The sequence below is a fragment of the Bubalus kerabau genome, chromosome 22, assembly GCF_029407905.1.
Source record: "Bubalus kerabau isolate K-KA32 ecotype Philippines breed swamp buffalo chromosome 22, PCC_UOA_SB_1v2, whole genome shotgun sequence".
Classification (NCBI taxonomy): Eukaryota; Metazoa; Chordata; class Mammalia; order Artiodactyla; family Bovidae; genus Bubalus; species Bubalus kerabau.
In genome coordinates, this window is record NC_073645.1 from 1,686,393 (window position 1) to 1,712,399 (window position 26,007).

General features: G+C 38.8%; 1 pseudogene; it reads right to left on the minus strand.

Moving 5' to 3' along the window:
• LOC129637073 (ankyrin repeat domain-containing protein 26-like) overlaps positions 1-26,007 on the minus strand; it is an 84,508-nt pseudogene that overhangs the window by 38,780 nt on the left and 19,721 nt on the right.

The window sequence follows — 26,007 nt, forward strand, 5'->3', positions numbered from 1 at the left end:
TAGCGACTGAACACCGCCACCAATGACAACTTCTTTAATTACAATTAGATGGTCTTTCTTCAGATTATCAGTATCTTCAGAACTGATTTTTTAAGCCCTGGATAGACATCATAAACTTATATGAGACATTACAGTCTTGTGGGTGACCAATTGTTTCCATGTGAAAATAGGATAAGTGTTGGACCACACTGGATCCAAAGAGCACAGAGCACCATGAGGGAAGAATGAACGCAACACGGAAATATTTGCTTAAAAAAAAAAAAAAAAGGAACTATCAGGTCTAAATTTCTTAAGAGAAATCAAAGAAACAAACAAGAAATGTAAAAGTGAAACTTTAAACCCTGTGTCAACACAAGGGTCCCTTTATCATTTCACATCCAACCATGCCAATGGTTTAAAATGGTGGTTCTGTAGTATGCTTTGAGAATCCCCGAAGTCCAGAGACCCATTGGGCCAGGTGATCCAAGAGGTCAAAACTCTTTTCACAACTCTAAACGTAGTGCACACAGGAGTTCTCCAGAGACAGGATATGTGATATCAGAGCTCTAATGACTAATGGAATTAGCCATTATGATTGTGTGTGCCTGTATTTTTACTTTTTTAGTTTTATTTTCCAGGAGTCTCTGGCAGAGGCGAGGGTTGGAGCTGGCCTGCTGCACTGTCAGGGTAACTGAGTGCAGCAGGGCATGCATGGGACCTGTTGAAGGAGGTGTCATTATCTTCATTACCTCCACCATAGTTTGGCTTCAGGTCAAACAACAGGGAGGGAACACAGCCCCACCCATCAACAGAAAATTGGATTAAAGATTTAATGAGCATGGCCCTGCCCATCAGAACAGGATCCAGTTTTCCCCTCAGTCAGTCTTTTCCATCAGGAAGCTTCCATAAGCCTCTTATCCTTATCCATCAGAAGGCAGGCAGACTGAAAACTTCAAGCACAGAAAACAAACCAAACTGATTACATGGACCACAGACTTGTCTAAACCAATGAAATTATGAGTGAGCCATGCCGTGAAGGGCCATCCAAGACAGACGGGTTGTGCTGGAACATTCTGACAAAACATGGTCCACTGGAGAAGGGAATGGCAAACCACTTCAGTATTCCTGCCTTGAGAACTCTATGAACAGTATGAAAAGACAAAAAGATAGGACACTGAAAGATGAACTCCCCATCAGCAGATCAGTAGGTGTCCAATATGCTACTAGAGATTGGTGGAGAAATAAATCCAGAAAGAATGAAGAGATGAAGCCAAAGCAAAACAACACCTAGCTGTGGATGTGACTGGTGATGGGAGTCAAATCCAAGGCTGTAAAGAGCAATATTGCATAGGAACCTGGAATAACAGCTCCATGAATCAATGGAAATTGGAAGTGATCAAGCAGGAGATGGCAAGAGTGAACATCGACATTTTAGGAATCAGTGAACTAAAATGGACTGGTTTGTGGTTTAGGCCGTAATTCGTGTCCAATGCTTCTGACCACATGGGCTCTTTGTAGCTTGCCAGACTCCTCTAGCAATAGGATTTTCCAAGCAAGAATGCTGGAGTGGGTTGCCATTTCTTTTCTCAGGAGATCTTCCTGATCCAGGCATCAAACTCGGGTCTCCTGCATGGCAGGTTGATTCTTTACTGACTGAGCTACCAGGGAAGTCCCCAGATGGACTGGAATGGGTGAATTTAACTCAGATGACCATTATGTCTACTACTGTGGGCAAGAATCCCTTGCAGTACTTGGATGCAATCTCAAAAATGACACAATGATCTCTCTTCGTTTCCAAGGCAAACCATTCAATATCACAATAAGGCAAGTCTATGCTCTGACCAGTAACACTGAACAAGCTTAAGTTGAACGGTTCTATGATGACCTACAAGATCTTCTAGAACTAACACTGAAAAAAAGATGTTCTTTTCAATATAGGGGACTGGAATGTACAAGAAGGAATTCACGAGATACCTGGAGTAACAGGTAAATTTGGCCTTGGAGTACAAAATGAAGCAGGACAAAGGTGAACCGAGCTTTGCCAAGAGAACATACTCGTCATAGCAAGCACCCTCTTCCAACAACACAAGAGAAGACTCTACACAAGGACATCACCAGATGGTCAATGATGAAATCAGACTGATTCTATTCTTTGCAGCCAAAGATGGAGACGCTTTATACAGTCAGCAAAAACAAGACTGGGAGCTGACTGTGGCTCAGAACTCCTTATTGCCAAATTTACACTTAAACTGAAGAATGTAGGGAAAACCATTAGACCATCCAGGTATGACCTAAATTAAATCCCTTAGGGTTATACAGTGGATGTGACAAATAGATTCAAGGGATTAGTTTTGATAGGCAGAGTGCCTGAAGAACTATGGATGGAGATTTGTGACATTGTACAGGAGACACTGGTCAAGAACATCCCAGAGAAAAAGAAATGCAAAGAGGTAAAATGGTTGTCTGATGAGGCCTTACAAATAGCTGAATAAAAAAGAGAAGCTAAAGGCAAGGGAGAACAGGAAAGATATACCCATTTGAATGCAGAGTTCCAAAGAATAGCAAGGAGAGATAAGAAAGCCTTTCTCAGTGGTCAATGCAAAGAAATAGAGGAAAATAATAGAATGGGAAAAACTAGAGATCTCAAGACAGTAAGAGATACCAAAGGACCATTTCATGAAAAATGGGCACAAAAAAAGGAGAGAAATAGTATGGACCTAACAGATGCAGAAGATATTAAGAAGAGGTGGTAAGAACACACACACAAAAACTATATAGAAAAGATCTTCATGATCCAGATAAGCACAATGGTGTGATCCTTTACTTAGAGCCAGACAGCCTGGAATGTGAAGTCAAGTGGGCCTCAGGAAGCATCACTACGAACAAAGCTAGTGGAGGTGACGGAATTGTAGTTGAGCTATTTCAAATCCTAACAGATGATGCTATGAAAGGGCTGCACTCAATATGCCAGCAAATCTGGAAATCTCAGCAATGGCTACAGGACTGGAAATGGTAAGTTTTCATTCCAATCCCAATGAAAGGCAATGCCAAAGAATGCTCAAACTACTGCACAATTGCACTCATCTCACACACTAGCAAAATAATACTAAAAATTCTCCAGGCCAGGCCTCAACAGAACATGAAATGTGAACTTCCAGACATTCAAGCTTGATTTAGAAAAGGCAGAGGAACCAGAGATCAAACTGAAAACATACACTGGATCATCGAAAAAGCAAGAGAATTCCAGAAAAACATCTACTGCTTTATTGACCATACCAAAGCTTTTAACTGTGTGTATCACAACAAACTGGAAAATACTTAAAGAGAAGGGAATACCAGACCATCTGACCTACCTCCTGAGAAATCTGTATGCAAGTCAAGAAGCAACACTTAGAACTGGACATGGAACAACAGACTGGTTCCAAATAGGAAAAGGAGTATGTCAAGGCTGTATATTGTCACCCTGCTTATTTAACTTATATGCAGAGTACATCATGCAAAATTCCAGGCTGGATGAAGCACAAGCTGAAATCAAGATAGCTGTAAGAAATATCAATAACCACAGATATGCAGATGACACCACCCTTATATCAGAAATCGAAGAAGAACTAAAGAGCCTTTGGATGAAAGTGAAAGAGGAGAGTGGAAAGGTTGGTTTAAAACTCAACATTCAAAAAACTCAGAGCATGGCATCCGGTCCCATCCCTTCATACAAATAGATGGGGAAAGAATGGAAACAGTGACAGACTTTATTTGGGGGGTGGGGGTCCAAAATCACTGTAGATGGTGACTGCACCCATGAAATTAAAAGATGTTTGCTGCTTGGAAGAAAAACTATGACCGACCTTGACAGCATATTATAAAGCCAAGACATTACTTTGCCAACATCAGTCTGTATCATCCAAGCTATGGTTTTTCCAGTAGTCATGTATGAATGTTAGAGTTGGACTGTACAGAAAGCTGCACACCAAAGAATTGATGGTTTTGAATTGTAGTGTTGGAGAGGACTTTTGAGAGTCCCTTGGACTGCAAGGATATCCAACCACTCCATCCGAAGGGAATTCAGTCCTGAATATTCATTGAAAGGACTGATGCTGAAGCTGAAACTTCAATACTTTGGGCACCTGATGTGAAGAACTGACTCACTGGAAAAGACCCTGATGCTGGCAAAGACTGAAGGCGGGAGGAGAAGGGGAAGACAGAGGATGAGATGGTTGGATGGCATCACCAACTTGATGGACGTGAGTCTGAGTAAACTCTGGGAGTTCTGATGGACAGTGAAACCTGGTGTGCTGCAGTCCATGGGGTTGCAAAGAGTCAGACATGACTGAGCGACTGAACTCAACTGAACTCCCATATAGTAAACATCAATAGACATAAACAAAAGTTCCTTGGAATTCTCAATAATTTTTAGAAGTATAATAGGATCCTAAAGCCAACAACTTTCAGAATCACTGTTTCACACACACACACACACACACACACACAGCCTGCTCATCAAAACATCTGATTGGCCTACATTCATCTGTGTAACGATACTATAATGAAACAATTATAAGCTGAAATACAACTGACATATTAGCAAGTGAAGTTTTACTCTAGAGAAAGGCTAGAGTTCAAACAAGCATTTTTGGACATTGGAAAAAACTTAGAGTCTAAAATTTAATCTCAGAGAGTTCCTGAGAATATAGAGATTCCAAACTGAGAACTTCAGAGTGTCGAAGCATATACAGAAACATGTTGAGTTGAAGCTTACAATTTAAAAATTTATTGTTCTTATCCTTGTAAATATCTTTTGTTTCAAAACACAGGTATCAACAATAACATGTTTTATGTGTGTCAATTTTTTCAATTAAATCTGCAAAGAAAATATTAAAAGTATGAAGATTGAGCATTTCAAATAGTTCAGTGTCCCTCTTTCCAGAGTTAACTGTGTACTGCAAAATTGACCTGAACTGGATGTTTGTAAATCCTTCATTCTGACTGTTTTATTAGCAACAGACTCTTTCATTCTGACTGCTCGCTGAATGGGGTTTGGAAACAAGTTGATTACTAAATAATGTACATAGATGATCCACAGTTCAGAATTCAAGATAAAATCATAAACCTTTTTAACTTCACATTAGGATATTTCCCAGGAGAATCTAAAAGGAAAAAGGGACACAAAGTTAATTACATGCAAATATGAAAGCCAGGTGTACATTCATGCAGAGTTAGTACCGAGAAGAATCCTCACGCTCAGCCTTGGCACTGAATACATTCAGTTTTAGTATCTTGTTTGTAGGGGGCTCTTAGGACACTGGTAAGACAGACATAGGAATCTACCAAAGATAGTGAAAAGAAAATACTACATTTAATTGTCACAGAATTATTAGAAATTAAAAATGTTGCATGTTTCAAAATCTGTGTAGTATTTATTAAAATTATTTCTAGCATTTAGGGAATGAACCCTATTAATCTATTTGGCTTCAAAATTTAGTTTGGTTTGGTACATCATGCTAATGCTTCAAAGGATTTCTATGAAACAACTTTCAAAAATCAGCTATCTTTAAAAAAAAAAGTCAATGCCTCTTTTTTCAAATTAATCTAATTTGAATAACAAATACCAGCACAACATATATCTTTGATGCCTAAGCGTTACTCGGAGGGGCTGTGGTTTCCCCCACTTCTAGCACCTCCTCCCACCTCCAGGATTCTCTGGAGCAATAATGATCTTATCTCTTTTCAGGGCAAATACACTGAAGTCATCTAGAAGGAATTCTCTCAAGTGTCCTCATCAACTCCAAACTCACCTCCCTAAGGCCTTCCTTTCCTCCCTTTGTCCTTTCACTAGATTCTCTCCTATCCAAAGGGTAGTAATCTCTGGATCTGTGGACTTCAATCTTCCCCTTTGACATCCTTTCTATGGATCATCCCTATCTGTCGTCTTCTTTACAGACTGGGGCCTGGTGGACCAGAGTCGATGAAAAGAAAGCAAAAGAGAGTGACTAATATTCCCTGGGTTATGTGGAAAACCAATAAAGCCCTAGAATAGGGCTTGTACCCCTCACTAAGGCACAGGGCCTCCTCTCAAGGAGGTCTTGGAAGCCCGGGCAGGAAAGTGAGATCGGCAGGCCTCCATGCTCCAAAGAACTAGCCAGAGACAAAGAAGGACACGGGAGACCCAAGCCTCTAGTGGAACAAGGGTGTATTATTCATGTTTGTGTGAGTTTATATATTGTTTTACAAGGGAGTTTTAGGCAAAAAAAAAAAAGTTAAGAAAAGAACAAAAGCCAGATGTATAACAACGGTTACCAAGGGAATAACAATCGCCACAAGGCCAGAAAACAATCCATATCTTGAGTAAGGGGTTGTGACTAAACACTTTTACTGTAGGGTAAAAGCTACTGAGGGAAATCCATGCATGCGTTCCGTCCCATGACCTCAGTCCTGGGAACAGCGTGCCACTCCACTTGTTCCTGTATACCAGGAACTGATAAGGAACAGAAGGTTCATGAGAAACAGAAAACAACATACAGGAGTCCTAAAGTTAAACATTCCCTGACACCTACCATTTCTTTCTCCCTCTTTGCTTAGCAATGGTATCTTACATCTATAACTGCTACTTCAACTCTTTGCTTCCCTCTGGCTATAAACACGCTCAGAAAGAAACACAAAATAATGTTTTTCCTTGATCCTGTTATGTCCTGTACTATCCAATTCTCTTCTTTCAGATTTCTCTATATGCAAGGCTACACACTTGCTACTCAGAGAGCTTGTTGGAAACAGAATCTCAGACCTCCTGCTCAGCATGTGCACTTCACACATGGTCCCCAAGTGACTAATTAAAATTTGAGAAACTCTGGTCTACATGGAGTCTGCTTCTATATGACTTCAACTTAATTCATTCTCCGGAAATCTCAACCTCTGTTTCCTCATGTGAACACGTCCCCTCAAACTGAAATGGCATTAGAAGTTGGAAACCTTCCAGTGGACTCTCTAAGAGGCTGTGGGTTCCTTGGTCTCCCCATCACGCCCCCTGCTCTCTCCTTCTTTCCAGCTCTCTTGTTTTGTCCCATGTGGCACCAGGCTGGAAAGCAGCAACATTTCGTATGACACCAATTTGAACACATTACAGCTGAACACCTATGCCCATGCTCCCCCAGAGGATGACACACAGCTCTGCATGCCCTGGGACCGCAGTTCTGAACGTCTTCCTAATAACGAGTAAACAGGAAGAGGCGAGAACTTTGCTGTTCTTCTCTGACAAGTTTTGGTTCCAGAAGCTCACTTAAAATTCACTGTCCATGTCAAATAGTCTCCCTTTATCTAAAGACTTTCAGTACTTATTTCCCCCTTCCCCCACAGACCTGTGCTTCTTTTTCTTCATTTCCTCCCTGTACCCTCTGCCTCTCTCATCCTTCATTCCCTCTTGCCTCTTATTTCCTGACTTTCCTTAGGTCATAGAGTATCTTAAAACAGAACTAATAATTTGTTTTTGGCCATGTGTCACATGGAATCTTAATTCCCTGAGCAGGGATCGATACTGCACCACCTGCATTGGAGAGTCTTAACCGGACAAAGTCTTAAACATTGGACTGCAAAGTAAGTCTAAAACTAATAATTTAGCTCCTTAACCTGGATTCTCAATGTAATCTGTGGTAGACACCTGATAAAATACATAATTGCCCTCCTTTTCTCATCTTTTTTTCTCACTACCCATCCAACAGGTGATTTTCTTTGCTTATTAGAATGTATCAGCATTCCCATTTTCAATCAACGTTCTGTCAAATGATTTTCCTGTAAAATACAGTTCTTACCTTCTATTTGTCCAATTGATATATTTTTTCCTCTTTGACCAGCAGTTCCAGGTAAATGATCCACATACTTCCGTGGAAGGCTCTCAGAGATACTCTGCTAGAATGGATGATAACAATGAGTTGCATGAAGTTTTACTAATCACTTTGAAGAATTACCCTACTTTTAATCTGGTTGAGACAGGTTTTGCCAAGATCCCACAGTTGCTGTATGAGAGAACCAGGATGCTGAATTCAAACATGGTGCTGCATCACCAAGCAGTGGCTGCCACATCTAAGAAATCAGGCCCTTCTTATTTCCTTCCATAGCTGCCACCTTCAAACAGGGCACCATTACTTTATGTTACTTCAAGTATGGCTGCCATAAAGGTACTATGCACGTGCTACTTAAGCTATGCAAAATGGTTTGCACTTACTAAAACATCACTAAAGCTAACTGCTGTTATTATAGCCCCACATATTTATTACTATTTCCCATGCTTTTGCTTCTCTTGAAATGTTCCTTGGAGATCAACTTGACAATCCAAATGTAGCAATACTTTCAAACCTCAAGCACTATCTGGTCAATGTCGATTTGGTAAAAAACCACAGTAGAAATAAAAATCAAAAATACAATGAAATACCACCTCACAACAGTCAGAATGGCCATCACCAAGAAGTCTACAAACAATGAATGCCGGAGAGGGTGTGGGGGGGAAAGGAACGCTCTTGCACTGCTGGTGGCAAGGTAAATTGATACAACCACTATGGAAGACGGTATGCAGGTTCCTTAAGAAACTAGGAATAAAACCACCATATGCCCCAACAATCCCACTCCTAGAAATATACCCTGAGGAAACCAAAATGGAAAGAGACACATGCACCCCGATATTCATTGCAGTGCTGTTTATGACAGCTAGAATATGGAAGTAACTTAGATGGGCATCAACAGATGAATGGATGAAAATGTGGTGGTACATATATACAAACGGACATTACTCAGCTGTAAAAAGGAATGCATTTGAGTCAGTTCTATTGAGGTGGATGAACCTAGATCCTATTATACATAATGAAGCAAGTCAGAAAGAGAAATATAAATATCTGATACTAATACCTATGTATGGAGTCTAGAAAGATGGTACTGACAAATTTATTTGCAGGGCAGCAGTGGAGGAACAGACAGAGAGAACAGACTAGAGACATGGGTGAAGGGGAAGAGAGGAGAGGGTGAGATGGATGGAAAGGGCAACATGGAAACTTACAATTCCATGCCAATGGGAATTTGCTCTATCACTCAGGAAACTCAAAGAGGGGCTCTTCAACAATTCATAAGGGTGGGATGGAAAGGGAGATTGGAGTGGGGTTTGGGAGGGAGTGGACATAGGTGTACCTAAGACTGATTCTTGCTGATGTCTGACAACAAACAAAAAAATTCTGGAAAGCAATTATCCTTCATTTAAGAATAAATGAAAAATTTTGCAACCCTATTTGAACATTCAGATGGTTTACTGACTCTTTCCCTATAAACAGCACACTAACAACTGTAACTTCTTATATATGTCTTCTGGAATGGCAGGTAAAGATAAAAGGAATGACCTAGATATAAAAAAAAAAAAAGGAGTAAAACTATGATTATCCAAGTTGAAGTTTTCAAATACATTTATGATGATCAACAAGGAATCAATATTCATATTGAGAAAGAAAAAAAAAAACAATTAAAAAATCAAGTAACCACAATGACTAACTTTTCTATATGGAAGAATTTACACGTTAGTTTCACATAACAAAGAATTGACATGGTATTTAACATCTATAAACACTGAAATTAATAAAGTTTCTTAAAAATAATATGGGGGTGTTGCGGTCCTAAGATGGCAGAGGAATAGGATGGGCAGACCACTTTCTCCCTCACAAGTTCATTGAAAGAACATTTGAACGCTGAGCAAATTTCACAAAACAACTTCTGAATGCTGGCAGAGGACATCAGGCACCCAGAAAGGCAGCCCACTGTCTTCAAAAGCAGGTAGGATAAAATATAAAAGATAAAAAGAGAGACAAAAGAGGTAGGGATGGAGATCCATCCCAGGGAGGGAGTCTTAAAAGGGGAGAAGTTTCCAAACACCAGGAAACATTCTCACCAGCGGGTCTGTGCAGAGTTTTGGAATCTCAGAGGGCAACATAACCAGGAGGAAAAATAAATACATAAATAAATAAAACCGACAGATCACGTGCCTACCAGAACTCCCTGCACTTGCAGCCACCACCAGCAAGTGCGGGCTGAAAAGGGAGGCACGGGCTGCACTGCTTAGGATAAGAACTGGGCCTGAATGCCCTGAGGGGGCAATCTGAGGAAACTAACATGAGATAGCAACCCAAACTGTGGGATAGCCGGGTGGGGGGTGGGGCGGGAAGAGAGAGAGAGAGAGAGAGAAACTATCCTGCACAAAGCCCTAACCTAAGGCACTGCCAGGCCCGCTCAAAAAACAAAGGACTGAGCAAATACCAGAGGAAAGCTAGATGGCTGTGGATCAGCCCATCCCCACTGGAGACAGGGAGGCAGGAGGCGGGCAGCCAAAGCTGGAAAGAGGCAAACTCGGCCCCGGAGAGGCATCCTCTACCAAGCTGCAAGCAGGCACCCAGTCGCTAACCAAAACCCCTTGGGATTCTGGATAGTTGACTTCTGCCGGGAGGGTCGCAGCCAGAGATCAGCTCCCCAGAAGAGACATAGGGCACACTGGAGACGGACGCACATGCTGCCACCCAGGAAACTGAGCGGCTGGGACCAGGGAGGTGATAAAACGAACTCCCCACCAGGAGAGACAGCGTTCGCCAAGCACCTGGTCGCCTGAGATGCTTGGACCTGGGAAGGGCAAAAAACACAGGCCCAACAGAGTCTGCCCCTTTGTGGACTACCTGAGAACCTGAACTTAAGTGGTTTAGACCTCAGAAGTGCACACAACCCAGGGCCCGCCTCAGATTGTTCCCTGGCAGAGCATCCTAGAGCCTGAGAAGTGTAGAGTGGAAAGTGCATGCACCATGAGCAGGGGCAAACCCAGTGTGGCTGAGACACTGCAAGCACTCCCCACACATGCCAGTGAAATTTGTTTGCAGTGTCCCTCTGTCCCCACAGCAGAACTGAACAAGTGAGCCTAAATAAGTGACCACCTTTGCCCCCTTGTGTTAGGACAGAAATTAGACACTGAAGAGAACAGCAAATGGAAGAAGCTAAAATAAACAGAGGGAACTGCTTTGGAAGTGACAGGTGCAACAGATTAAAACCCTGTAGTTAGCAGCGACTACATAAGAAGGGGCCTATAGATCTTGAGAAGTATAAGCTGGATCAAGGAACTATGAAACTGAACTGACCCCACACTGCCCACAACATATCCAGAGAAATTCCTAGATATATTTTTACTATTATCATTATTTATTTATTTTTTAAAAAATTTTTAAGTTATCTATTACTCTGTCATGGTCTTTGTAGACCAGGACCTGGGGAATGGAGTCAATGAGAAGAGGGACACAGGGGACCCAAGTCTCAAGTGAAACAAGGGTGCTTTGTTTGCAAAAACAACAACAACAACAACAAAAAACATGTTTATATATCTTCATACAAGGCAGCTTTAGACAGTTAAAAAAAAAAACTGAGCAAAAACAAAGCCATGCAAATAACCATCTTCGAAGGGCCAGAAAGCATTGCATGTCCACATAACTGAGCAGATCACGATTCCATGAGGTCACTGGAGGGAGTCACTAAAGGGAGTCACTAAAGGGACCAACCAGGTCACCCTTTCTCAGGATCTCAGCCCCAGGAACTGCATGCAGCTCTGCTCGTTCCTGCAGCAACTGATGAGGAATAGAGAATCCTTGAGAAATGGCACACTAAAGAAAAGAATAACATATTGAATTCCTTAAAGCTGAATATCCCCTGACATTACTCCTTTAATTTTCATTTTTATAACCTACTATTACCTTGCAAAAAAAAAAAGACCCTATTTTTAAAGCAAACTTCATGTATATATTTCATAATTTTTGTGACTTTGTTTTGTTTTTCTAATATTGTATTTTTCAGAGTCTAACCTCTACTCTAGATTTTTTAATCTTTGCTTTTTGGTATTTGTTATCAATTTTGTACCTTTAAGAACCCAATCTTCAGTACCCATTTTTACTTGGGAGTGTGATTACTGGTTTGATTGCTCTCTCACCTTTTTGACCCTGCTTTGTCTCCACCAGGTCGCCTCTATCTCCTCCCTCCCCCTTCTTTTCTGTACCCAACTCTGTGAATCTCTTTGTGTGTTCCGGACTGTGGAGAATACTTAGGGACCTAATTAGTGCCTGGATCTGTCTCTCTCCTTTTCATTCACACTTTTCTCCTCCTGGTCACCTCTGTTTCCTTCCTCCCTCTTCTCTTCTCTTTGTAACTCCGTGAACCTCTACAAGGGGTCCAGACTGTGGAGAGCACATAGGGAATTGATTACTGGCTAGCTTGCTCTCTCCCTTTTTGATTCCCCCTCTCCTACTTCTTGTCACTTCTATCACCCTTCTCCCTCTTCTCTTCTCCATGTAACTCTGTGAACCTCTCCAGGTGTTCCTCACTGTGGAGGAGCTTTTCATCATTATCCTAGATGTTTTATCATTGATGCTGTATAGATGGAGAAGTCTTAAGGTTACTGTAAGAATAAGACTGAAAACCAGAGGCAGGAGGCTTAAGTCCAAAGCCTGAGAATACCAGAGAACTCCTGACTCCTGGGAACATTAATCAGTAAGAGCTCATCCAAAAGCCTCCATACCTACATGGAAACCAAACACCACCCAAGAGACAACAAGTTCAGAGAAAGATAAGCCACACAAATTCTCCAGCAACGCAGAAAATAGCCCTGAACTTCAATATATATACTGCCCAAAGTCACACCAAACCCATAGACATCCCAAAACTCACTACTGGACACTTCATTGCACTCCAGACAGAAGCAATCCAGCTTCACCCACCAGAACACTGACACAAGCTTCCCTAACCAGGAAATCTTGACAAGCCAACCATCCAACCCCACCCACAGTGAGGCATCTCCACAATAAGGAGTAACCACAAACTGCCAGAATACTGAAGGGCCACCTCAAACACAGCAATCTAAACAAGATGAAAAAGCAGAGAAATACTCAGCAGGTAAAGGAACATGATAAATGCCCACAAAACCAAACAAAAGAGGAGGAGATAGGGAGTCTACCTGAAAAAAGAATTCAGAATAATTATAGTAAAAATGATCCAAAATCTTGAAAACAAACTGGATATTTTTTTAATTACAGATAAAGAGCCTGGAGACAAGGATTGAGAAAATGCAAGACATGTTTAACAAGGACCTAGAAGAAATAAAAAAAGAGTCAATCAATAATGAATAATGCAATAAATGAGATCAAAAACACTCTGGAGGGAACCAACAGTCAAATAGCGGAGGCAGAAGATAGGATACGTGAGGCAGAAGACAGAATGGTAGAAATAAATGAAGCAGAGAGGAAAAAAGAAAAAAAAAAAATAAAATAAATGAGGACAACCTCTGGGACAATGCTAAACACACCAACATTCAAGTCAGAGGAGCCCCAGAAGAAGAAGACAAAAAGAAAGGCCATGAGAAAATACTTGAGGTGATAATAGTTGAAAACTTCCCTAAAATGGGGAAGGAAATAATCATCCAAGTCCAAGAACCCAGAGAGTCCCAAACAGAATAAACCCAAGGCGAAACACCTCAAGACACATATTAATCAAAGTAACAAAGATCAAATACAAAGAACAAATATTAAAAACAGCAAGAGAAAAACAACAAATAACACACAAGAGGATTCCCATAAGGATAACAGCTGATTTTTTGATAGAAACTTTTCAGGCCAGAAGGGAATGGCAGGGCATACTTAAAGTGATGAAAGAGAAAAACCTACAACCCAGATTAAGTTTTATAGATAAGCAAAAGCTGAGAGAATTCAGCACCACCAAACCAGCACTTCAACAAATGCTAAAGGATCTTCTCTAAACAGGAAACACAGAAAGGGTGTATAATCTCGAACCCAAAACAACAAAACAAATGGCAATGGGATCATACTTATCAATAACTAACTTAAATGTAAGTGGCTTGAATGTCCCAACCAAAAAACAAAGACTGGCTGAATGGATACAAAAACTAGACCCCTATATATGTTGTCTACAAAAGACCACTTCAAAACAGGGAACACATACAGACTGAAAGTGAAGGGCTGGGAAAAGTTATTTGACACAAATGGAGACCAAAAGAAAGCAGGAGTAGCAATACTCATATCAGATAAAATCGACTTTAAAATAAAGGCAGTGAAAAGACACAAAGAAGGAAACTATATAATGACCAATGGATCAATCCAAGAAGAAGATATAGCAATTATAAATATATATGCACCAACATAGGAGCACCACAATATGTAAGGCAAATGCTAACAAGTACGAAAGTGGAAATTAACAATAACACAATAATAGTGGGAGACTTTAATACCCCACTCACACCTATGGATAGATCAACTAAACAGAAAATTAAAAAGGAAACACAAACTTTAAATGATACAATGGACCAATTAGACATAAATGATATCTATAGGACATTTCACCCCAAAACAATGAATTTCACCTTTTTCTTCCTAAGTGTACATGGAACCTTCTCCAGGATAGATCACATCCTGGGTCATAAATCCAGCCTTGGTAAATTTAAAAAAATTGAAATCATTCCAAACCTCTTTTCTGACCACAATGCAGTAAGATTAGATGTCAATTACAGGACAAAAACTATTAAAAATGCCAACATATGGAGGCTGAACATCACGCTTCTGAATAACCAACAAATCACAGAATAAATCAAAAAAGAAATAAAAATATGCATAGAAACGAAGGAAAATTAAAACAAAACAACCCAAAATCTATGGGACACTGTAAAAGCATTGTTAAGGGGAAGGCTCATAGCAATATAGGCTTACCTCAAGAAACAAGAACAAAGTAAAATAAATAACCTAACTCTACACCTAAAGCAACTAGAAAAGGAAGAAATTAAGAACCCCAGGGTTAGTAGAAGGAAAGAAATCTTAAAAATTAGGGCAGAAAGAAATGCAAAAGAAACAAAAACGACTATAATAAACAAAGCTGAAAGCTGTTTTTTTGAGAAGATAAATAAAATTGACAAACCATTAGCCAGACTCATCAAGAAACAAAGGGAGAAAAATCAAATCAATAAAATTAGAAATGAAAATGGACAAATTACAACAGACAGCACAGAAATACAAAGGATCATAAGAGACTACTATCAGCAACTATATGCCAATAAAATGGGCAACTTGGAAGAAATGGACACATTCTGAGAAAAGTATAACTTTCCAAAACTGAACAGGAAGAAATAGAAAATCTTAACAGACCCATCACAAGCATGGAAATCAAAACTGTAATCAGAAATCTTTCAGCAAACAAAAGCCAAGGTCCAGACGGCTTCACAGCTGAATTCTACCAAAAATTTAGAGAAGAGCTAACACCTATCCTACTGCAACTCTTCCAGAAAATTGCAGAGGAAAGTAAACTTCCAAACTCATTCTAGGACGCCACCATCACCCTAATACCAAAACCAGACAAAGATGCCACAAAAAAAGAAAACTACAGGCCAATATCACTGATGAACATAGATGCAAGGATCGTTAACAAAATTCTAGCAAACAGAATCCAACAACACATTAAAAAGATCATACATCATGACCAAGTGGGCTTTATCCCAGGGATGCCAAGATTTTTCAATATCTGCAAATCAATCAATGTAATACACCATATTAACAAATTGAAAGATAAAATCAATATGATTATCTCAACAGATGCAGAGAAAGCCTTTGACAAAATTCAAAATCCATTTATGATAAAAACTTTCCAGAAAGCAGGAACAGAAGGAACATACTTCAACATAATAAAAGCTATATATGGCAAAATCACAGCAAACATTATCTTCAGTGGTGTAAAATTGAAAGCATTTCCCCTCAAGTCAGAAACAAGACAAGGGTACCCACTCTCACCACTACTATTCAACATAGTTTTGGAAGTTTTGGCCACAGTAATCAGAGCAGAAAAAGAAATAAAAGGAATCCAGATTAGAAAAGAAGAATTAAAACTTTAACTGTTTGTAGATGGAATGATCTTTTACATAGAAAACCCTAAAGATTCCACCAGAAAGTTACTAGAGTTAATCAATGAATATAGTAAATTTTCAGGATATAAAATTAACAGACAGAAATCCCTTGCATTCCTATACACAAACAATGAGAAAACAGAAAGAGAAATTAAGGAAACAATTCCATTCACCATTGCAGCAAAAAGAATAAAATACTCAGAATATACTTACCTAAAGAAACAAATTATATATATATATATATATATATATATATATATATATATATATATAACACTGTTGAAAGAAATCAAAGAGGATGCAAATATACCATGTTCGTGGATTGGAAGAATCAATATAGTGAAAATGAGTATACTGCCCAAAGCAATCTATAGATTCAATGCAATCGCTATCAAGATACCGACAGTATTTTTCACAGAACTAGAACAAATAATATCACAATATGTATGGAAATACAAAAAAACTTCGAAGCCAAAGCAATCTTGTGAAAGAAGAATGGAACTGGAGGAATCAACCTGCCTGACTTCAGGCTATACTACAAAGCTACAGTCATCAAGACAGTATGGTCCTGGCACAAAGACAGAAATATAGATCAATGGAACAAAATAAAAAGCCCAGAGATAAATCTATGCATCTATGGACACCTTATCGATGACAAAGGAAGCAAGAATATACAATGGACAAAAGACAGTCTCTTTAACAAGTGGTGCTGGGAAAACCGGTCAACCACTTGTACAAGAATGAAACAAGAACACTTTCTAACACCAAACACAGAAATAAACTCAAAATGGATTAAAGATCTAAACATAAGACCAGAAACTATAAAACTTCTAGAGGAAAACATAGGTAAAACACTCTGCGACATAAATCACAGCAGGGTCTTCTATGACCCACCTCCCAGAGTAATGGAAATAAAAGCAAAAATAAACAAATGGGACCTAACTAAACTTAAGGGCTTTTGCACAATGAAGGAAACTATAGGGATGGTCAAGAGAAAGCCTTCAGAATGGGACAAAATAATAGCAAATGAAGCAACTGACAAAGAATGAAGCTCAAAAATATACAAGCAGCTCCTGCACCTCATTCCAGAAAAATAAATGACCCAATCAAAAACTGGCCCAAAGAACTAAAAACACATTTCTCCAAAGATGACATACAGATGGCTAACAAACACATGAAAAGATGCTCAACATCACTCATTATCAGAAAAATGCAAATCAAAACCACCATGAGGTACCATCTCACCCCTGTCAGAATGGCTGCTATCCAAAAGTCTACAAACAATAAATGCTGGAGAGAGTGTGGAGAAAAGGGAACCATCTTACATTGTTGGTGGAAATGCAAACTAGTACAGCCACTATGGAGAACATTGTGGAGATTTCTTAAAAAACTGGACATAGAACTGTCATACGACCCAGCAATCCCACTGCTGGGCATACACATTGAGGAAACCAGAACTGAAAGAGACATGTGTACCCCAATGTTCATTGCAGCACTGTTTATAATAGCCAGGACGTGGAAGCAACCTAGACGTCCATCAGCAGACGAATGGATAAGAAAGCTGTGGTACATATACATAACGGAATATTACACAGCCATTAAAAAAATACGTTTAAATCAGTTATAATGAGATGGATGAAACTGGAGCCTATCGTACAGAGTGAAGTAAGCCAGGAAGAAAAACACGAATACAGTATACTAACGCATATATATGGAATTTAGAAAGATGGTAACAATAACCCTACATGCGAGACAGCTAAAGAGACACAGATGTAAATAGTCTTTTGGACTTTATGGGAGAAGGCAAGGGTGGGATGACTTGACAGAATAGCATTGAAACATGTATATCATCATATGTGTAACAGATCACCAGTCCAGGTTTGATGCATGAGACAGGGTGTTCAGGGCTGGTGCACTGGGATAACCCAGAGTGATGGGATGGGGAGGGAGGTGGGAGGGGAGTTCAGGATGGGGAACACATGTACATCCACAGCTGATTTATGTCCGTGTATGGCCAAACCACTACAATATTGTAAAGTAACTAGCCTCCAATTCAAATAAAAAATAAATAAATAAAAATAATGTGGAATGCACATGTTGCTAGAGATATTTTTAAAAGAAAAATTATCTTCCACAGATAATTTTATAAACTCTGGTGGTAATTTTTCTTTCCTTATGATTTAATAATAACAAGTAGTCTATATAAGAAAAAAACATAAATCATGATTTCATTCATTTAATGTATGTAATTACCCATTATTTGCTGACATTCGGAAAAAAGAAATCAGAATCTCTCCAGAGGAAAAAATATACTTCTACATTTCTTCTTTCCGACTGTTGCAGCTGAAAATTTTCTCATTTCTCATTTAATGAAGAGAGATAAAGAATCTCATTTATAAAATTATAAATTATAATTTTAGTAAAAAGAATAGATAAAATGCTTATGTATTTCCTCTTTATTTTCAGAAAGATCTAAAACACCCACCAAGGTTTTAGCATGGGACACAACTGAGCGACTGAACTGAACTGAAGTTAGAAACCACAGGAAACAGAAGGGCAAGAAATTATTTAATTCATAATACATCTCCAAAGGCCTAAAATAGGGCTCATCTTGAATTATCTCTAAAGGAATGTTTTGCTAGGTTAAATAGAAGACATTGCTTCATTAATTACAAATGAGAATTTTTTAAAAAAGAGAAATCACTTCAAATTTAAATGAACTTCCAGAGGGAACTCTCTCTCTCTCTCTCTCTCTCTCTCTCTATATATATATATATATATATATATATATATATATTTATATACACACACACACACACACACACACGTATATTTACATACACAATTATAAACAAATCACATTGCTGTACACCTGAAACTTACACAGTATTTTAAACTAACTACACTTCAATTCAACGAAAAAACAAGAACCACCACCAGCCTCGAAAACAGTCGCCAAAAAAAATAAGGAACAAATGTTTTTTAGTTCTTCATAAAAATCAGCTATATGTCATTCAAAAGAGTATGAGCATTGTTTTTTTACAACCTCACTTTCTCTTAAGTTGAATTTGAAATAATTTCTCACATATTTATAATACAGAGTTCCTAGTCTGACTGACCCCACTATTTCTGTTGTGTTTGTATAATATCTGTCTCATCTTCACCCTCATTCCATCTTATATTAATCTTGTCCTTCTTAAAGGAATTCTTCCCCTTCATCCTCCTCCCCATCTTCATATTCATCTAGTTGTTTTTCCTCAGTGCTTTGTAATTCTTTTCTTTCATAACAGCATACTTAGTATGCCAATATTTATAAATCTGAATCATGCACATGTATGGCTCTTATTATCACACCATTTCATATTGTGACTTTGAGGGCTTCTATTTCTGTGGTGGGATCCTTTTTGTCACCATAAGGATCAGGGGACTGGTATGTGAACAAATACAGGGAAAGAAGAGCTACAAACAGAACAACTTACCTTTGTATGACCAAGGCCTGCTACAGACTTGAGAAGTTTTGAAACAGGCTCAGGCAATGGGAAGGCAGAATGACAGATGCCCTCAAACCAGGGTGATGGTTTGGGAAATGTTTCAACCACATCTTCAACATTACTATCAGAATTATTGTCCTCAGACAAAGTTGTACTCTCTGGTCTCAAAATGCCACATTTTGCTTCTAGTACAGTGAAAACAGGAGAGAGTACATGAGAACATGTGTCATTTCAAATCAAGGAATAACACCAGGAGGACAGTCTTCAAATAACTTACTGTTTCTCTTGGATTGCTGAGAAGCCTTCATTAGCTTCGTTCACTTTGATTTCAGGACATGCTGGAGAAGAAAATAAGAGCTTGAATAATATAAGAAGTATCAACCTGAAAAAAAGAATTATAACATCCCCCATTCCTCTATGATCTAACACAAAGAGCAAAGGCTGTGGAGTCATTCAGATGTGGATTCAAATCCCAGTTCTGTCACTGACTGACCTGCTCATGGGGAAAGGATTATGACAGATAACATCAGAAGCCCCAGATGTTCCTCTCCTTATCCCTAATTGACTGCCATACAAATACTAGGACACCCACTAGATTACTTTCTCTACCAGAATGTTCTAGAGTAATAATTTATCCCCGGTAGTTTAGAGCACAATTGAAAAACTAAGACATTTAAATTAATTGCTATATTTTGAAATTTGCTTCCATGATTAATACATACATGGATTATCACTTGTGAAGGGAAATATGAAAGTTTAGGTTTTAACAGAACCTTATTTATATGGGCTAGAACTGCAAACACAATAAGCTACTTATGTTTGTCAAACAGCTAGAGACCAATGAAATAGGGAAAAAAATTCAGCTGCTTCCATGAAACAGAGAAAAAACAAGTTTAAACCCATAGAGCAATGATCATGAATGAAAGCCACACTCTAAATAGAAAGCCATAAGCAAACATATTTACAATAGAGACAGAGAGTGATAGACTGAAAGAACAGACACTGACGAAATGTGTTTTGCAAGGGAAAATTAGGTTAACAGTAAATATTAAAAAAAAATTTTTTTTAAGGTAGAGGAGGAAGAAGAAAGGAAAAGTGAGACATTCCTAGTCAAGAACAAACTTTACGGGGGGGAAAAAAAAACAAGTATAATAAGGTATGTGGAGAAACACATATATTTAGAATTTATTTACAATAGATCAGTAAAATATCAGTATTCTTAAGGATATACTATGAGCAAAGCCTCCATTTCATATGATTTTATTAATATATTTTTATGCATCTACACTGTTCTTCGAATTTTATGAAAATATCAACATCAGTTCAGCTCAGCTCAATTGCTCAGTTGTGTGCAACTCTCTGCGATCCCATGGACTGCAGCACACCAGGCTTCCCTGTTCATCACCGACTCCCAGAGGTTTTACAAACTCTTGTTCATTGATTCAGGGACGCCATCCAATCATCTCATCCTCTGTTGTTCCCTTTTCCTCCAGCCTTCAAACTTTCCCAGAACCGGTATTTTCCAATGAGTCGGTTCTTCACATCAGATGACCAAACTATTGGAGTTTCAGCTTCAGCATTAGTCCTTTCAATGAATATTCAGGACTGATTTCCTTTAGAATGGACCAATTGGATCTCCTTGCAGTCCAAGGGACTCTGAAGAGTCTTCTCCAATATCACAGTTCAAAAGCAGCAATTATTCGGTGCTCAGCCTGCTTTATAGTCCAACTCTCACATCCATACATGACTACTATAAAAACCATAGCTTAGACTAGACAGAACTTTGCTGGCAAAGTAATGTCCCTGTTTTTCAATCTTCTGTCTAGCATAGACAGAAGTTGGACATAGCTTTTCATCCAAAGAGCAAGCATCTTTTAATGTCATGGCTGCAGTCACTATCTGCAGTGGTTTTGAAGCCCAGAAAAAAGAAGTCTGTCACTGTTTCCATTGTTTCCCCATCTATTTGCCATGAAGTGATGGGACCAGATGCCATGATCTTAGTTTCCTGAATGTTTTGTTGTACGTCAACATTTTCAGTCTCCTCTTTCACTTTCATCAAGAGGCTCTTTAGTTCTTCTTCAATTTCTGCCATCATGGTGGTGTTATCTGCATATCTGAGGTTATTGGTATTTCTTTTAGCTATCTTGATTCCAGCTTGTGCTTCATCCAGCCCAGCATTTCACATGATGTACTCTGCATATAAGTTAAATAAGCAGGGTGACAATTTATATCTTTGATGTACTCCTTTCCTGATTTGGAACGAGTCTATTGTTCCATATCCAGTTCCAACTGTTGCTTCTTGTCCTGTATACAGATTTCTCTGGAGGCAGGTCAGATGGTCTGGTATTCCCATCTCTGGTTCCTCTGCCTTTTTAAAATCCAGCTTGAATATCTAAAGTTCATGGTTCACATACTCTTGAAGCCTGGCTTGGAAAATTTTGAGCATTACTTTGCTAGCATGTGAGATGTGGTAATTTGAACAATTTTTGGCATTACCTTTCTTTGGGATTGGAAGGAAATCTGATCTTTTCCAGTCCTGTGGCCACTGATGAGTTTTCCAGATTTGCTGGCATATTGAGTGAAGTGTTTTCACAGCATCATCTTTGAGGATTTGAAATAGCTCAACTGCAATTCCATAACCTCCACTAGCTTTGGTCATAGTGATGCTTCTTAAGGCCTACTTGACTTCGCATTCCAGGATGTTCGACTCTAGGTGAGTGATCACATCATCCTGGTTATTTGGATCATAAAGATCTTTTTTTTTGTAGAGTTCTGTGTATTCTTGCCACCTCATCTTAATATCTTCTTCTTCTCTTAGGTCCATACCATTTCGTCCTTTATGGTGTCCGTCTTTGCATGAAATGTTCCCATGGTATCTCTAATTTTCTTCAAGAGATCTCTAGCCTTTCCCATTCTATTGTTTCCTCTATTTCTTTGCATTCATCACTGAGAAAGGCTTTCTTATCTCTCTCTGTTATTCTTTGGAACTCTGCATTCAAATGGGTATATCTTTCCATTTCTCCTTTGCCTTTTGCTTCTCTTCTTTCCTCAGGTGTTTGGAAGGCCTCCTCAGACAACCATTTTGCCTTTTTGTTTTTCTTTTTCTTGAGGATGGACTTGATAACTGCCTCTTGTCAAGATGTCACGAATCTCCATCCATAGTTCTTCAGGCACTCTGTTTATCAGATCTAATCCCTTGAATCTATTTGTCACTTCCACTGTCTAATCATGAGTAAATACTAAATGAAACTAATTTCAGAGCAGGAAAACTAATTTCACAACAGAACACTTTACCTTGGTTTTAAAATCTAAGACTTCATCATTTGATGTAGGCCCTAAATCAATGGCAGGTTTGTTGGGAAACCTTTAAAGCAAAAGCATACAATAAAAATGAGTGAGCTCATGTCTTTGAACAAAAGAAAAAAAAAGTGAAAGTTTGTCTATATATTAAATGAACTTTCTTGACATTAATAAAATTTGGCCTGTTTTAAAACAGCTTTTTTTTTTTTTAATTTTTATTTTTAAAAGGATTTCTTGATGTGGACCACTTTTAAAGTCTTTACTGAATTAGTTCCAATGGTGCTTCTGTTTATTGTTTTGGCTGTCTGACCTTGGGTCATGTGAGATCTTAGCTTCTCTGACCGAGTATTGAACCCACACTGCCTACATTGGAAGATGTCTTACTAACCATCCAACCACTTCACCCCCAGGGAAGTCTCTAAAAAAGGTTTTCATTACCTATTTCTGCATCCATCTCTCCCAACCTATGAAATATCTAGTTAACACTCATTTTTAGTTTCCAAAACAGAGAGTGACAGCCAATGTATCAGCAGAGCCTAAAAATAATTTTTCACTAAAAGTTCTAATAGCTTAACTGAAAATCCAAATGATGGATTGAAATAATTCTTGTTTGCCCAAACTGGAATAAACATGATGACTAAAACAAAGCGGAAGAATAGGCTTTTACTTCTCATTTGTCTGCACAAGGTTCAGAGATGAATCTGAGTCCATCCAAAATGAGAGTCTTGGTCTGTCAGCAGGTAAACCAATTACTGAGATGGCACCACTTCTCTCCTTTACTCTAAGGGACTACAGGGAATTTCCCCACAATGTTGAAACTTAAAATGTACACAAGTCAAATAACTAATTTATATCTTTAACATATATGCTACATAGGTACTTCTCAGTCTCTGCTGAAGACAACGGGAGTGGATGTGGGAGCCAGGAAGGTCAATTGTCAAATCATAGGTCAGCTCATTTTAACCAGGTTCAACTCATTAACCTCCTGAAACCACAGTTGCCTAATTAAGTAAAAGTAGGACACAGCTACTTTACAAAGCTGCTATGATGACTCTATGAGGTCACAAATGTTAAACACATAATGTAGTGTCTAACCCAGAATAGAACACTCAACAACCATTAGTTTCTCTTCATGTTCCCTTAGTTAAACATATAATTTAAAACATCCATAAAATCTTACCTCCTTGAAGAGTCCTCTTCCTCTCATCCACTATTAAAGAAAAAAGCAAAATACATTTTAAATCAATGGGAGAAAAATACAGAATATTACAACCTCAAGACTGAGGTTTTGTTTAAAAGCATTCCTTTGAAACCACACCTGGAGGCCACACTAGAGGAAGGGAACAGTGGTTGTACTATACTCGTAGACTACTAATGCCCAAGAACCATTCCTCACCTTTATAGTCATCAAATGCAAAACAAAACAAAACAAAACAAAACAAAAAAAAAAGAAAGAAAAGAATTGCTGTTTACAATGACCATAATCCTAACCAAACTCCAGGAGACTGACAGAAAATGATACTATACCATTAATACAATAAGTATTATAAACTGACAATAGCACACTTAAACAGCACAGTATTTCTGGATTTCTATTGCCTGGAGCACTGAACAGAGACTATAGGTGTCTTGCTGGGACACGACTACTTCTCTGGCTCTTCAGTTCACAATGAAAACGCCCTATCACAGGGAAGCTTGGTCAAAGGCACTAAACCTCACAGCAAGGTAAAACACTGGAAATAAAAGTCTTCTTTTCCTGGCCCTCTTTCCAAAGGCAAGAGAAGTATGAAAGATGTAGTGATTCCAGGTTTAGAAAGGATAATCTCTTGAAAGGCAGGTAGGGGAGGGCAAACGGGTAAAGGGGCTCAATTCAGTTGTGAGAATTGAGACTAGACTTGTAGTGGTGAGCATGAAGTAGCATACACAGAAGCTGAACTTTTTAAAAAAGTTTCATATATATATATTTCCATATTTTCCATAAGTATATATGGAATGTAAAAAAAAAAAAAAACTTTTTAAAAACTTTTTAAAAAAGTTCAGCTTCTCTGTGTGTGTGTGTGTGTGTGTGTGTGTGTGTGTGTATATATATATATATATAACTTGTTTAAAAAGAATCTGTTGAGAATATCTCCTTCCATTTCTCAGGAGTATCTGGACCACACAGATCAGGATGGTCCAAAGACTGCTGTGTACTAGTGAGGTATATCATTATATCAGTCCTTCCCATTATATGGCAAATGTTTATAGAAATCATGCTTTTTCAGCTTGGAAGGCATACATCATCACATCCTAAGCTGATGAACATGGGGAGGGAGGGAGGGATGGTGGGAACCACGGACTCGGGTGCTGATGGAAAACATTTCCCAGGGGTCGTTATGATCTGATGCTGGAGGGATGACTCACATGCAGTGACTCCACGGGGAGAGGAGCACTACAAGCTTGAGCAAGGAGAGCAGGGGCAGTGATTTTTAAATGTTTTCACCCTGTGACGTCAGAACAATTATTAGTACATAAAAGACACTTGAAATGTATCTGTTTAGTAAACAAATGAAGAAATAAATAAGCATCTTTCTTTGAAAAATTTCGTTAGGAAAATACAGAATTTAACCAGAGAAAAACTCTATTCTGAGCGTATTGAAGACCAAGACACTGTCATCTCTGTATCTCCTCTGACTAGTGTAATAAACCAACCTACAGTTCTTTGATAGATGTTTTTGTGGTTCAGTCACCAAATCGTGTCTGACTCTTGTGATCCTATGGACTACAGCTCACCAGGCCCTTCTGTCCATGGGATTTCCCAGGAAGAGTATGGGAGTGGATTGGCATTTTCTTCTCCAGGGGATCTTCCCGACACAGGGATCAAGCCATATCTCCTGCATTGGCGGGTGGATTCTTTACTACTGAGCCACCTGGGAAGCCCCTTTGATTAGATAGAGGTCTATTCAGTTAAAGGTATCCTTGGATACCCTGTACAATGTGCTAGATGCCACATCCAGTGGACTTAATGCTGTTTTTGTTAATGCAAAGTATTTTTGTGTTTTTATTAGAACCTGCAGAGTCCCAAGTTGTTCTATTTGAATATCTATTATGATAATCTTTTAACTGATGGCAAGAGAATATCTTGTTCTTACAAAACTATACTCTCATGACAATTATCCAACACACAAAAGAAAATATCTGATCCTAACGATGTCAACCTATCTCACTCTCTCTGAATCTGTAAGGAATGAAGTTGGTAATCTAGACCTGCTTGGTACAATAGGCAAAATAACTGGTTCTCAACCAGGCATT